This window comes from Ochotona princeps, chromosome 24, assembly GCF_030435755.1.
Source record: "Ochotona princeps isolate mOchPri1 chromosome 24, mOchPri1.hap1, whole genome shotgun sequence".
NCBI classification, from domain to species: domain Eukaryota; kingdom Metazoa; phylum Chordata; class Mammalia; order Lagomorpha; family Ochotonidae; genus Ochotona; species Ochotona princeps.
Window position 1 is genome coordinate 11,723,620 of NC_080855.1, and position 15,955 is coordinate 11,739,574.

The following is a 15,955-nucleotide window of genomic DNA, read 5'->3' on the forward strand; positions in this document are numbered from 1 at the left end:
ACCAGCCAAAAATGCTACCTTTTAAAGCTTGTCTGAAAGGGTCATCTTTCTCAAACTTTATATGTGGAAATTCCAAACATGCCCATTAAAAGTGAGAGAGTAGAGTGCCGTGACTTGCCATGTACCCTGCACCCACGTTCAGCCAGTACCAACTTATGACCCAATTTGTTTTTTGCAGTGGTTCACTACCCTCTCCTCCTATCTCCCACAACCCCCATTCCCAACACACACACACACACAGACACACACACACACGAATGTTCCTTTGTTGGTATTTTAATATATATTTCTTTTTTTAAAGATTTATTTATTTTTATTACAAAGTCAGATATACAGAGAAGAGAGACAGAGAGGAAGATCTTCCGTCTGATGATTCACTCCCCAAGTGAGCCTCAATGGGCCAGTGCGCGCCGATCCGATGCCAGAAACCAGGAACCTCTTCCGGGTCTCCCACACGGGTGCAGTGTCCCAATGCATTGGACTGTCCTCAACTGCTTTCCCAGGCCACAAGCAGGGAGCTGGATGGGAAGTGGAGCTGCCGGGATCAGAACCGGCGCCCGTATGGGATCCCGGGGTGTTCAAGGCAAGGACTTTAGCCGCTAGGCCACGCCGCCGGGCCCCTAATGTATATTTCTAAAAGACAAGGATTGTAATACATAGAGTTCCAGAAGAAATATCTGTCCCACTGACTGGGCTAACAGAAAGCCATGCAAAACACACTGGATTTTCTTCTGTCCTCACTTCTTTGAGTTTGGAAGTATGGGCTTCTCTGCCCTGTAGCAGTGGTAGCTCACTGCATGAGATGCAGCTATACTCCAGGGTCTGCTTTCTTGTAGGAAGAAATTGTTCACTTACTTGGAATGAAAATGTATATACCAATAAGTATCCTCAATCAATTGAGTTTGTTCAAAAAACAAAGGTTTGCTGATTTGCTTCCCCAGTATAAACTATAATGTTTTTCCCCACTAGCTCATTGTCCTTTAAATTCCAAGCAGGTTGTGTGTATCTGTGCCATCCATCTCTGTAAGGAAGGACACCTGGAGATTAGCGTATCGAGAAAACGCTAAGTGTGCCCACACGGAAATGGGCGCAGAGAGCAATATTACCTAGGATTGCTCGAGAAGTTTCTTTGCAGGTGTTTACCTCGTCTACAAATCCCAAGTTGCAAATTCCTGGGCAGAATCCATGCCTCTGCCGTCTCTTAGAAGTGAGTGCTTTTTCTCTTTATGTATTACAGGTGTTCGGATCCTTTGCCTTTGACTCCTTCTCAGTCAATTTCATGGGCTCTGAGGATCTAATGGGAACATGCAGTCAATCACTTTGCATATTCAGACTGTACTCTGTGAAGGCAGAAACTTCAAGAGAAAATTGAAAAAATCCGGCATTGATCTTTTAAAGTTATTTGCAGGTTAAGTGAAACTTGGTTCGGTCATGTGGAGTCAAAGACAGCAGAGTGTTGGCGTAATAAATTGAAGATTTGTATTGTCTCAGCTCTTCAATAAATTATTTACTGTATTCGTTTTGATTTATTTGAGAAACAGAGACCGAGAAGCACCAGAGAGAGAGAGAGGGAGAGAGATGCAGAGAAGGAACCCCTGTCCACTGTTCACTCCTTTTACATGGCCACAGCATTCGGTGGTCTGAAACAGCTGCAGCACAATAGAGGGCTACCACCTGTGTGGCTGGAACCCAGTTACCTGAAGCATCACTGTTGCCTGCCAGGATCTGTATGAGAAAGAAACTGGGGTCAGGAACCGGGACTTTAACCCAGCACTGCAATGCAGGGCGTGGGCATCTTAATCTCTCTGCAGAAGGCCGTTTCCCGTCATGGAGTTCTGTATGAACTCAGTGGCAGGGGCATCGGAGCTCTTAGAGGAGCGTGTACGCCTTATCCTGCGTAAGGGGGTTCATGGAGCATAGCTAGCTTCAGTAAGTCACTCTGCACATACCTCTGTGCACCTTTCTGCATCAAGATATGGCAGCTAGGCTCTCTCAGCTTCTAATTGAGCCTGGGTGCAGCCTGGATGCATAGCTGTCCCTACTTAGCACCTGCTTAGCGGCCGGTTCTGCTAGTCACAGCCACAGAGATGGAACAAGTGGTGGAAGAGATGTGCGCGTGGGATGTTTTATAAAAGTTCCCAAAGCACTACCATAGCCTGAGCTATCAGTGCATTAATGTATCATATTGTTATCAGGAATTCACTACATTCAGTTGTAACCTTCAGGGGGATGTGTTGTTGCAATTGGTTTATCCAGTGACCTCTCCTAGCTAGAGTCTACCTTCCTGTACTGTTTTGGAGTTCTGTCTCTCCCACCCCCTGGAACTTGGCTTTGTCAGCCTTGATCATACCATCTTGTCGCCTTCAATTTCTTGTTATATCCAGCAAGAGTCGGGGAGGAGAGCTGGTGGTATACAAACCGGGCAAAGAATACATATAAAGAATATATATATATATATATATATATGTATATATATATATATTCACACACATACATACATATATTGGAGGGAGTCATTGCTTCATCTGTGTTGGATGAAGCAATGATATATATTTCCTTTCACGATGCAGAAAATACCGCTATGAGGGCTACCATCAACTCCATGGGCAAATCTTTCATCTTTGGTCTTTGATATTCTCATCAATAAAACGGAATGGATTCATAGCAAGCAGTCGTCAAGAAGACTAGATGAAGAAGAGGTTTAGAAAATAGCAGTGGGTCAGAAAATGGAACCGATCCAGCTGTCTCTGCTGTCATGTTGCTTTTCTAGCGTCGTCATTGTTATCGGGAATGGTGCCAAAAACCTTCTGAGCCTTGCTGTCGTTTGAAGGTACACCGTGAGGGTTGAATCATTGTGTGCTCAGAGTTCTAGGAGTATTTAGAACTTCATTAAGGCTTGTTTCTTTGCCTTTGCATCTCCCCCACCTCAGTTCTGCATAGCATCTCAGTCCGGTCATTTAGAACGGGGAATTCTGGATTAAAGAACAGTAAATAGGAATGGTACTTTTTGTTTAACCATGCCCAGTAGCTTTCCTTGCGGGCACTTTTCTAGAAGCTCCACCTTGATAAATAACGAGCTCGAGGGCATTACGCTGCCGTGAGCTTTGTCTTTCCACTGTCATCTTACTGCTGACAACGTGGTGGCCCAAAAAAACCCAGCAACCTGCCAGGGACACTCTAGGAGTTGATGGCATGACTGAAACTAGCACTCAGGCCTGCTAACTACTGACACACACTTTTCATGAGACTGAAGCATATCTTAACTATTTAAAGATTGATGTGTGGAAAAACGCAGATTTTTTCTTCAATTCTCGAATATCCTAGAGTCTAATTAACATGAGCTGTATTACTTTGAGCTAAATTTACTTGAAATGACAAATAAGTTGCCTAAAGTCACAAATTATGTATAAGTTGCTCCAAAGTTTTAGTTTAACATCTTTTACACACACACACACGCACACACACAAGTACATGTACTAAACATCTATTTTTATCTGGGTTAATGAATATGCTGTACTTTGCATAGGATTTAAACCAAGTTGCAGTTTTTCATTAAGAAGATACTGTATAGATGGTGGAAGCATCGAGATTCCTGGTAATTTACTGTGTATTACTGAAGTCAACTCCATAAATATATTATTTAATCAAAACTCCCATTTAAATGAGACAGTGAAAATAGCATGGGTATTTAAAGTGTGCATAATTTATGGCAACATAGCATTTTTAATGAAAAAAATAGGTTACATCTGGCATTGAGAGAGTGTGAGTGTGGAACCCCCCTTGCTGCCCACTTGGAGGGGCTGGTGTAGGATACTGTCTGTGACAAAGCGAATTTTGTGAGATCTTTAAAAGCAAAGGCTCACACTGTGATACCCATTTCCCCTCAGACAATTCCAGAAACATAATGATTCGGGAGCAACTAACGCTTCTGTCATCTCTGTCCACACTACGGTAACTGATGAGTGGGTGTGGACCGTGATGATTCAGGTAAACATTGATGAGGGGAAGAGTAGTTTCTGAGTGCTGAGTGAAATTGTTCTAAGTCTAGCCCATGTTCTTGGAGAAAACCAAAAAGAAGAAGAAAAGGTATTCAGGGGTGTGGATTTACAGGAAACTGCATGTTTGTAAGCATGCATAAGTAAACAGAAGAGAGGTTATTGAACAAATAGAGAATTTCAAATCTATTGTTGATGGGGCAAGAATCTTCAAGAAGCCAGCCAACAGAATCCCTCATCTGTCCAGGCAGATAAAGTCCTCTTATTGTATGTGTTCCCCTTTGCATTGTTTTCTTATCTTTTAAGGAATGGTGGTTGCAGCTATCTGATTAGTGAATCTATCATGATTTGAGGAAATATGACATAACATGAAGCACCCAAGTCTTTGAAGTCATATAGAGTTGGGTTCCAACAAGCTTTAAATTTTTTTTTTAGTTGTGCTATGTCTCTGAGCAATAATCCTGGTGGAACTGTTTCTTCCTTTATAAAGTTATAAAAATACTTATGCTTGCATAGAAGTCCTCTGACACAGTATAGAGGGACCATAAAGTTTTGATTCATTCTTCTTTCACCCTAAGAAGACCATGTTGGTACAATTCTTGAAGCCCTTTCCTCTGAAACATTGAAATCCCAATACTGACCCTGCTCTGCCTACAGCCAATGTCACCGTCCCCTCCCACCCCCGTATGAAAAGGGCTGAATCTGTGAAGCTGACAGTAGAGGTGGAGCTGGTGGTAGGGAAGTGTGCACGTATGCAGAGTGACATGGAATTTGGTTTGGTGGAACCACCATCAGTCACTGTACCAAGAAGTGGAAGACTGATAGAGTATCATTACTGTGAGAAGAGGGCTTAACAGATCAGGTTGAGTGTGACGTGTGCTGTTTACACATCTGTCTCCTGGGAGATGGAGCCTCTGAGTGACACTGTCAAATAGAGCATGATCCCAGAGAAACACCAGAAAGACAGTGATAATGAAATCAGGTTATCGGGCCATCGAGATAGGTCTTGGCTGTTGAGTGTGGAGGGAGAAGCTAGGGCTGAGTTCATGGAAGACAGGGGAGGATGAGTTGGTATGTGAATTTCCGGTAAGCTTGGTGCTGGGAATCTCTCTGGAGATTGGAGAGTCTTTTGAAAGACAGATTCAGAAGCAAGAAACAAGTAAAGATGGCTGATATAATGGATTGATGACTAGGTGCTTTCCAAGGAATGTGGTTGATTCTGAAAGGATTTGGAGGAGGACAGTCCTTTCAGGTACATGCAAAGTCTGCCTGGCCAAACACTGCTCTGGTAACTGTCAGGATTCAAGCTGGACCATGCACCTCTGTGAGATGTCTCCTGGGTGGAGTTACTAAGGAAGCAGCTGGAGTAAGACCCCCGAGTGTCTGGATGTCAGGTGTTGCTGGCGCCCAGACCATACCCTCCTTGCCGAGACGCACTGATGTGTTCCTCCCGAGCGGCTGGGATGGGTGTCTGCTAATGGCTACCATGTGTCTCTCACCAATATCCCGAAGAGGCAGCCAGCAGGACTGATGTCGTTGCAACAAGAATAGCCCTTTTGTCTTACAGTGGGTGTCTCTACAGAACAAGTTACTCCACAGAGCCTGGAACCTATAGGCCAGGCCAAGGCTAGGCTCTGTCAAAGACCACAGGCTGTCCTGACCTCTTCATGACTTTCCCTGGAACCTTTCCCCCGATGGATGTTAATGGTTTGGGGGTGCTGGGGAATTGGCCAAGTGATAGTGTGTTTTGGAGATTTTCTCATAGGAAACGTGTGGCTGGAGAGACTGACTCCGAGATGACAGCTTGTTTTCTAGTGTTTTCTGAGGCCCCATGACATCTCAGGATGTGGCTTGCTGGCAACCTTTCTGTTCTGCCTATCTTCGTGGTTCCCTTGTTTGGGACTATCTCACCCACGTAAGCTAGAGCAGAACTAGAGGATGAATGCTTTGTTAGAATCCAATGAGCAGCTCCTGTCAACTGCGGCTCGCTCAGCTCTGACCAGAAGCATGGCGGCAGACAGAGAAGTAGCTCACTGCCTTCTTGGGTACTCTTTGCCCCTCCTGAGCACCAAGGGTCACGACTTTTAGCAACACTTATTCTCATTGTGACATCCTAGACCTCATGTCCTAATACATTATTCAGCTTTGTGAAGACGGAGCAAAGGCTGGCTTTTCACCCAGAGTTGCTTTGCTGGGGTCAGGCAGAGGTGAGGGTGTAGTACATTGGGAGGGGACTGTGGGGAAAAAGGGTCACAACCCCAGGCTGCTTCGGAAAGCAAATTGGCAGCTGAGTTCCAGCTCAGCCATGTAATCACCACATGTCCTTGGGCAAGTTTTGTAACCTCTCTTTGCCTCGTATGATGATGATAATGTGTACACCGGAGTCTCAAAGTGAGGTGCCTACTAGGGCCAGCTGGTTGGTAGAATTAGTGAAAACCAGACAATTGCTGGTTTGGAAAGTATATGTCATTTCTAAATGGCTATATGGGAATATAGCCCAGGTTTTCTGATTTTTAAGAAAATCTGAACATTTAACAAAAATTGTTAATCTACTTGTCTGAAACAGCAACACAGAGTAAAGGCCACAACAGCTAAGACTGACCAGACTAAGGCCAGGGACCCAGAACTTCACCTGCATCTCTCACTCAGGTAACAGGTGCCCAAGCAGCCAGGTCGTCCTCGGTGCTCCCCCAGATGCATCAGCAAGGAGCTCGCTGGACAGCAGAGCAGCTGGACCAGAACCAGTGCTCTGAGAAGTAATGTTGGTGTCACAGTGGCAGCTTACTTGCCACAATGCCAGCCCAGCCCCAATATTTTGAAATTTTTTATGCAAGAATTGCATTAATTCACAGTTTTTGGAAATGTTGTGTGGCCAAACACAGCAAAACTATGACTCATGAACCAAAGGTTCACAATTTAGAAATCCACTTTTATAACCAAATCTGTCAGTGCCTCTGCTATTCCTGGCGGCACTGACTGTGCCAAGGCATCTGGTTCGACTTCTCTGTGTATATTGTGGCCTGAGGCCTGCCTGGAGCCGGGCTGTCCACACAGATGTCACATGATAAGTGCCAGGGAGCCACAGCCTCCTTACCCAGCAACCTGCAGCAGGCAAGTCAATATTTAGAATACAAACACCCTAGCTCTCCTTGCATTTCAGTCTGAATAACTCAAGATTAGGGATTGGCAAGTATTTAGTGTAGTCCAGATATAGTCAACATTTGAGGACTGTGGGAATACATGGTATCCATGACAACTACTCGTCTGCAGCATTATAGCAGATATACACACACACACTGACACACTATAAACAATAACATATGGGCATTGCTGTGTGCCAATAAAACTTTATTTACAAAGCTGTTCTTGGGTCCTGTCTAGCCAGCTGATTGTATCCTGGGCCCTCATTGCTTATCCAGGCAGGGGAGCATTCAGTCTACCCTTAGTCCTTTTGCCTCCTGTCAGAACGCGCTCTTACTGGCTGGGTGAAGGGATTTGTGTAGCAAGCATGGTTCTCTCTGTGGTACTTCCTACACTCTTAATGGTGTCTTTTGAGAATTGTCCTTCACATAAACCACTTGAATTTTAACCTATTCTCCAGATAATTTAATGGTTGCACTTTGGATTTAGGTTCTGGAACAATTCGAGTCTGTACTTGAATTCCAACTCCCATGCTGCTTAACTGTGTTGATTTGCATAAGTGGCTTTACCTCTGTTTTGGCTTCAGGCCCCTGTTCTGTAACTGAGTGAATCCGTATAGTGCTCAATTATAAACTAGAAAAGAGGACTTAATGAGACAAGACCTCATGGGCCCACCTGTCACACAGTATTCCACATGGGTTCCGGTTTGTGTCCTGCCTTTACCACTTCCCAAACAAGGGCCTAGAAAAATGCATTCATTGCTTTTTCTCCACAATCTAGTGATAGAGTTGGCTCGGGTAGGGTGTTCTTAGTCAGGACCTATGTGCTAGAATTCCTGAGTGTGGGATGTTTTATTTTACATTTGTGAAACAGACACACACAAACAGAGACAGAGACCAGAGAGGGGAAGAGGGAGGAGAGCCAGAGAGCACTTCCAAGTACTCTTTTCCTCCAAGTTCCGGCAACAGGTGGACTTGGGTCAAAGTTAATGCTGCAAGCTGAGAACTCAATCCAGGTCTCCCACGTGGGCAGCAGAGATCAAGTTCTTGCACCACCACCACTTCCCTCCTTGTCCTCATTACTGGGGATTGAAGTTAAGAGTAGAGTTGACTCACTGAGATGTGACCGTCTTCTCCGGCGTCTTCACCACTGCGGTACGCGCCCGCCCCTGGAGTGGTTTGGAAGACAGCTGTATTCACCTCTCATAGGCAGGAGTACTGAGAGCAAGGGCTGAGCTCTGTGGGGCTGTTAAGGCCTTTCACTTCTTATCCATCTCTCCACATGGTTTTTTCCATCATAACTTCAGGGTAACCAGACGTCAGTGCAGCGGCTCTTCTGCATGCTGGATCCAGCGAGTCACATGGACAGGTCCGTCCAGCTGCAAGGGCAGGCTCACCATGGGGTCCACCTCTGGATTGGTGTTGACAATGATGAAAGAACATGGGGCAAGGCAGGGTTAGTGTCATTACAGATGGTTATCAGATGCGTGTGCATGCGCCTCTCTGGGAACTCCTTTTGCTCCTCCATGTATGGCTTGGTAGGTTCCCTCTGTGAAGCTCAAAGCAATTGTCAGGGATCAGCCGACCCTTCTGGTGGAGAAACTGCTGGTTTTCAGAGGACAAAGCAGAACCTTTGTTTTCACAACTGTAGATTTCTGGCTCCAAAAAGAATATCCTAAAGGCAAAATTTTGCTTATCCCTGGTAGCTTGGCGAAGATAGTTCTTATAATTTAGACAAGGAAGTTTCCAAGTGTTCATGGGGAAAATGACATTAAAGATGAAGTGGGGATGTTTGACACAAGGGTTAACACACTGGTTGTGATGTCAGCATCCCATATTGAACTGCTGGCTTTGATCCTGGGTCTGTCTACAACTCCAGCTTTCTAGACAAGTGTTCTGCCTGTGAGGCAGCAGGTGCTTGCTGGCTTGCTTAGGTGTTTGGGTTTCTGCCATCTTCCTATTTGGGAGATCTGGATTGAGCTCCTGAATCCTGGCTCAGGCCTGTCCCAGCTTGGACAGTTGCAGGTTTGGGGGAGTAAAGCAGGGGATGGATGATTCATTCTCTCTCTCTCTCTCTCTCTCTCTCTCTCTCTCTCTCTGTTTATACATATGTATATTTCCACTTTCCTATGAACATCTTCAAACTCCTTCATGACACAAAAAAATTAAAGTTCAAATCCTGAGAAATGGGCTTAGACCTATTGGAAACCAAACTCACATCTTCACTTAGCATGGCAATGCAAATTAGGCATTATTAGTTTTATTTCGCAGGTAAAGGAACTGAAATGAAAGTGTTAAAATCTGTTTGGAGTCCTTCCACTGAGTAACACTGAAGCTTTTTTCGTGCTTTCCTCATTGGGAAGAGATAACCATGATGATTGCTTTATATTTTGATGAACTGGATATGCTTCCAGTTCTTTTATAGTTGGTTACATGGAATTCTTTCTTCAAAGAAAGCATCACTGTGTTTGAAAAAAAAAAAAAAACAGAACAGAAATATTAGGCATGAGACCCTAACATGGAAGCTATAGGCAGTCTCTGCTAAGAACAGGTCAATGACTTCTAGAATAATCGACACATCATTCCACATGCCTGTGCCACTTGATGCACACAAACGCACAGGCTCATGCTGTATGGTGATATCGCAGCCCATGACAAAGTGAACACACAGTTGCTGTCCTGTATGTCATGATGGAGCTGAAAAGGTCATATGGTCTGTTGCTGCCATCATCATCTTAACGAAGCATTGTTACTTATTGCATCATTCACATGTTAGTGGTGATACCATTGTGCACAAATCTACAGTGACAATTATAAAAGTCTGTGGAATATCTGATGAGAATAAATGTGTTACTGGACCATGAATGTAATACGTATCATTATTTCAAGTGCCCTTCTATCATGTTCCACAGACAGCAGTCTCCCTATCTTGCACTGTCTGGTTCATCAGGGCCCTCACAACAGTTGGGTACACTGCACATCTAGCATCTTGCACCCAGTGTGGACAAGGCTGTGCTGTCCACATTTAGAAACATGCACATGGTGATGTTCACACAATAACCTCAGCTACAAGTGTGTTTCTTGGAAATGTTGTTAAGCAAAGCATGGCTGTATATTTTATAAATCTAAAGGGTGTGATAAGTGATTTGGTAGTTTTAGTTTTAAATTTCGAGATTTCAAATCTGTTTGCAACCAGTATTCACAATAACTGCTAGATAGCTGAATAGCACCTGTCTTTGCACGTCAGAGGCCTCAACTCCTTGTGGATATAAAGTAGTTTTTTTCCCCTCAGTTACATCCCATATGTGATAGAAGAGTTACCTGTTATTTATAATAATGTTTACATTTTTACACATCTCAGAGGTTTAACTCAAATGTCAAGGAATGATACCAAGTTGAGTGTGTGCATCACTCAAGTGACATGGGAGAAATAAAACTTTGTCAACAAGGCTATAACATAAAATAGGAGACAACACCTAAAGTGTTGGGTGCCTCTGCAGGCGGCTTTGAGGTTACATTTTAGAACAAGTAGTTATGATTTATTTCGATGTCAAAAAGTTACTCACATATTTATGTAAAAAGAAAGTGGCAGATCAACGGGGTGTTGATTATGAAGATGCTGTGTAATAAATCAGCATAGTGATTCTGGTCATCTAGCCAATTTTGACACAGAAACTTGCTTATTTATGGCATTTTAGGGTCTGAAGAGTTGATTTACAGTTGCAATCACCCACTTCCTTCTATTAGCAGTTCCGGCATGCCTAGATGTGTCACTCTTTCGCATTTAATGATTGGCATTTTAAAAATTGCATGATCGTAAATTGTCAACCAGGATCAGAACTCGGTTGCAAACATAATTTTTGTCGAAACATTTATTTGCTTTAATAAAAGTGGGATGGTTAAGATACGACGCATTACTAATGTCGTGCATCTTTGTCCAACTCCGTACAACATTAATTAATACAGCTAGATAGAAGGAATGAGCTGGAGCCTTAGGAATGTTACTACCTCGTTTTCTGAAGGGAGAAACCGAGGCCGAAGGAGAACTGGCATATCTAAGATGGGAGGGGGATCTGTGGCATTGCTTTGGTTCATGTGGAGTTTGTTAACAAGTGCCCATTTCCAAGGCTGCCCTTGTGTTGGAAGAATCCCAGACAGCAGGCTTTCTGTCTTGAAGCTTGGTACTTGGCATTGGAGCAAGGTTTGGAGGTAAGTGTAAGATACCTCTTCTCTCCAAATCATAGTGTCTTTACATAAGGAAGACTTTTTATCCCATTTTGGGCTCTTAAAAGGATGAAATTCAGTCTGAGAGAAAGCCCTGGGTGTATATCATAAAAAGTTATCTGTGTCATTCATGTCCCTTTTCATTACTGGTGCCAAATGTAAAAATGTGCAGCTGCTCGTACACATCCCTACATTCTCAACCGGTTGACTTCATCAGAATGCTGTTCCATGTGCCACCGTTTGGAAGTCCTTCAAATAACCACACATAGGTAGAAAGTGAATGTCGTGCAATTAAATCAGCTCATGACTTGCATTTCAGATAACCATTAAAATATCTAATATATGAGCATCTCAGCTTCTGTAGACTGATGTTTGCTGATGCTCACCTGACAGCAACAAGGGAGAGAAATCATGGCATCTTTCCATCTTTCTCACCCTTCTGATTCATTGGGCACTTTCCCCCTGTTTGGCCAATCTGAGTGACAGCTGGGGAGGAAGGCCTTGTACAGTGGAGTTGTTCACCTTCCTCAGCTGAGGGGAAAATGGAGTGGGGGTGTGCTGGAGCCGCCGTGGTGGAGAAGAATCCAGCAGAGAGAGGTGCAGGACCTGTGTGGAGTTTTTGCAGGGAGAAGAGAAGACACCAGCTGGGAACAGTGGGACTCCAAGGAGGGGGTGAATAGTTCTTAAGTGCGTCTGTGGGTCTCCCACTTGTCCCCTCTTTGATTCCAATCACCCCCAGGTCCTCTGGCATGAGATTGCTTTGGGTTTGGCCTCAGGAGGATGATGCAGGTTTAATTTGTTTGTTTGTTTGTTTTTCCTTGTGGTGAACACTTGTATTTGTCAAGGAAAACTCAGATGCTAGACTCTCTCCAGGACTTAATGAGATGTTTCTGGAAGAGATAGTATTGAAGAATGCAGTCAAAGAGTAAACAAGTGGGAGAAAGGAAGAGTGAGGACCAAGGGCTAGTGGGAGCAGACTTGGCTCAGTCTCTGCCCAAGTGAGGGTGAGAAAGAAGGAAGCAGCTCCTCACTTCCCTCACACACTTGCTGCCTGCGAGTGACCAGGTGCCAGGTCTCCATGTTATCAGAGCCTTGTGACTATTCAGCAAGTCGTGCCCTCTTTTATGGTTCTGTGGGTTGGCGGGGCTTAGCTTGCCTGTATGCCATGCACCCTTGTAGATGGAGAACTGCTTGGGCTGGAGTTGGCAGAGGACTCACATGGACTCAACTGTCCAACCAGGCCTTGTCCCTCACCTGCCTGGCTTCTGAGCTGGGTCAGATGGGATAACCTGGGGAGAGACAGTTACCCCCATCTGTCCACATAACCTCTCCAAGGGTCAGCCTGAGTTCCCTCAAGCATGGAAGTCACAGGCAAGTCACACCCACTACATGGTGCCTGGCTCGCCTCAAGCATGTATTTCAAGACATTCAGTCAGAGCCACAGGGAGCCATGTGGCACCACTTCCAGTATATTCTCTTGGATTCCCAGGACCATTCAAAGCCTACTAAGGAAGAGGACTGCCTGGGCAGGCGTGGGTGATGGGGTGCTTGAGTCAGGGATAATGGAGGGGCCAAATTTGGAAACTGGCTTCCACGTGGATGTTAAGAACAGCAGCTTATTGGAGCTGCAAAAATATGGGTTGTTAGGATTTTTTATCTTTTTTTTTTTTTGCAAAGCAAGTGAACTTAATATGGGAGGGCTACAAAAGTGGAGGCACAGCATTTTTTCCAGGAAGCTTAGCTGTCTTTGCTGAGCCTTGCTCTATGCAGCCATTAGCAGGCTGGGCGATACTTTGCTTTATGAGGTAATTATTCCAACACACTCTATTCAAAATACACATTAGAACTTAACCTTCTGAATCCTGAAGTAGCATTTTTATCACCCAACATTAGAAAAGAGATGGAGTCAGCATATTTCCTCCTCTTTTATGATCTGGTATCATTAATAAAGCATTGGGCAAGGACCTTCTCACAATTCTTCCAGATAATTTGTGACACAAAAGGCATTCTGTGATACAATTGTCTGTTGACTTATTCAGTAACAGGGGGAGCACATGGATTGCTTTAAAAATAAAGCCGAAGAATTAAACAATCAAAAGGATATTTCCTCCCAGCGAGGCAGAAGCATGCTTGGAGTAGCGATGTGATGCTATTGGCTATGCACAAGTAGAAAGTGGAAGTTAATATGGAATTTCTAATTAGGGTCACATGCTAATGAACTCCCTCTTCATGTTAGTTTTATGCCGCTTCAGAAATTTTTTATCATATGCTTAAAAATTTATGGCCAGAAACATTAATGAAAATGAGGCGTGAATTGGAAATTGTGTCATTATGGAGATGAGGGTGGCCGGCATTGATGATTTTTGAGGAGGTATCTTTTATTGCCTTTTTTGAGTATTGAGAAGTGATACAGGTAGAATTAATGGCAAGGAGGATTCTCCATCCTCACGTATGTAAAGTTATAAAAGTTTGATTTTAATAAGATTTTGAATTAATTATAAGGATAATATTAATCATAATTGACAGTCATTTCTCAGAATGAAACTTCACTGTCTCAGTAATATTACAGTTCTTAAGTGCATGAAGATACGCATTTTCTTTTTCTCTTGGCTTTGTCTTTTCGGAAATTAAAATCCATCTTTTCAGATGGCCGGGGACTGGTGAGTCCGTGCCTTTTCATCTGGGAAGTATTCACTCAGTTCCAGATCGCCTTTCAGGGTCCCTCTCCCCTCCGTGAGTGTAGAGGACGGGCAGGTTTCCGCGAGGCTGTCGATGAGCAGGGAGCAGGTGTGGGCTTAGTAAACCTTCTCTGTTTTTCTAATCTCTCAAAAACTATTCTTTTCAATGAATCTGATAACTGTCGAACGTGAATGGATTTTTCCAAATGGTTTTTGGAGGGTTTCTAAGAATTGTGCTTTAAGCTTATCACAACAGGCCTCAATGCAGAGGTCAAAATCCCCTCTCGATGCCTCATCTCCAGGGAGCGGCTCTGTCTTTTTTTCTAAGCCTGTGTCACTAATTCCGGATCTGTTTGGACACAGAGCTCAGTGTCTCCCCCCACCCCCGGCCCTGCTCACTAACACCTGAGACCTCTGGCCCCGCTCTCTCTGCCCCCAGTCTTCCTCCTGTGCCTCTTCTTCGCCCCCACTGCTCCCTCTCTGTGTCCTCATGTTTCTCCGTGATGAGCATCTTGTCTTTCTGCCTGCCCCAGCCTCACCTGATGGGTCTGACGTCAGGAGCACCAGTGCCCACCTTTCTCGGTAGGAATCCAGGAAGACCTCGGGGGGCTGTCTGTGCAGCTTGCAGCGAAACTGGGCCTTTGTCAGAGGAGCCCGTGTGAAATTCCTGGTGCCAGTTCCTTGTGCGTGAGCCTGGTCAAGTCACAGCTTGCCCCCTATAGGTTGTAGAAACGATATAGCCAGGGTAACAGTCCCCTTAGCAGGTTAATGCAACAGCGCTTGGCACCACGTGCGGCGCATGTTAGGTGCTTCGTAAGTAGTGGCTGAGATGATTATAGCTGTCACTTCATTGCCTCTAGACTTTCTTCTCGGCAGACTAGGAGTTCCAGGCTTTGGGAGCTCCTCCCTGGTGTCTGAGATGGGTTTATCTGGCTGTCTGGGCTCTGAATCTGCAGGCCTCAGGGCCAAGGGCCATTATACTGCAGAGCTGTGCTTGTGGGAGAGATTGGATGGGGGTGTGAGTCACTAATTAAAAGGAAAGCAGCAGCAGCAGGCCATTGTGCTGGCAGCTAAGATGAAATGCCAGTAGGGCTATTGGCAGCCATTCCACAGAGCTATGCCCTAAGTCCCTGCTCCACTCCCAACTCCAGCTTCCTACTTCAGTGCATCAGGGGAGATAGCCATAATGCATCAAGCAGTTGGGTCTCTGCCTTCCCTGTGGGAGACCTGGATTCGGTTCACAGCTTCTGGCTTGGGCTGGACCGAACTCTGTCTGTTGCAGAATTTTGGAAGCAGTTATTATCCAACCATTTAACTAAATATGAAATACATATATATGTATAAATTATACACACACACACATACACATGAAGTAGGAAATCACTGTTTAAAACCCTTTGAGTTGTCAAAAAAATTGGGGGGAGAAGAAGGGATACTTAGGACCAGATGGGGCAAACAAATGTAACTTTTGCTGAGTTTCTGAAAATTGAGTAGAGTGACCATATTATCTGAATTCACATAGCATGATTAGCAGCTAATGAGGATGGCTGTAACAGCAGTTTTGTTCTCCTTTTGTGGTTTCGGTGTCCTTGCCACCCTCCTATTGTTCACCAAAGATGACATGCTGAGCAATGCCATTGCAAAGATGAGGAAACAGGTGTGGGGAGATGAACCGTTCTCTTAGGGAAAATTACAGCAAGTGAGCATCCAACAGTAGGACCCCCACATCCAATTCTTCATTGTGTCTACAAGGCTTGGGGATGGCAATAAGGGCTCAACACAGGGACTCTCCTGGAGTTATCTTAGCGACAAGGCCTTGGGCTTCCTGGGTAGGGATTTCTGCTCCATCCCAAGACTCAGTGTGAGGCCAGGGGCTTAACCAAGGAAGGTGTGGTTTCGTTGAAAGCACATGTATACT

The 15,955-nt window shown here is 44.6% G+C and overlaps 1 protein-coding gene across 12 annotated transcripts in view; it reads left to right on the top strand.

The window, feature by feature from the left end:
• RBFOX1 (RNA binding fox-1 homolog 1) overlaps nt 1-15,955 on the top strand; it is a 1,600,707-nt gene that overhangs the window by 983,979 nt on the left and 600,773 nt on the right. The window lies entirely within an intron of this gene.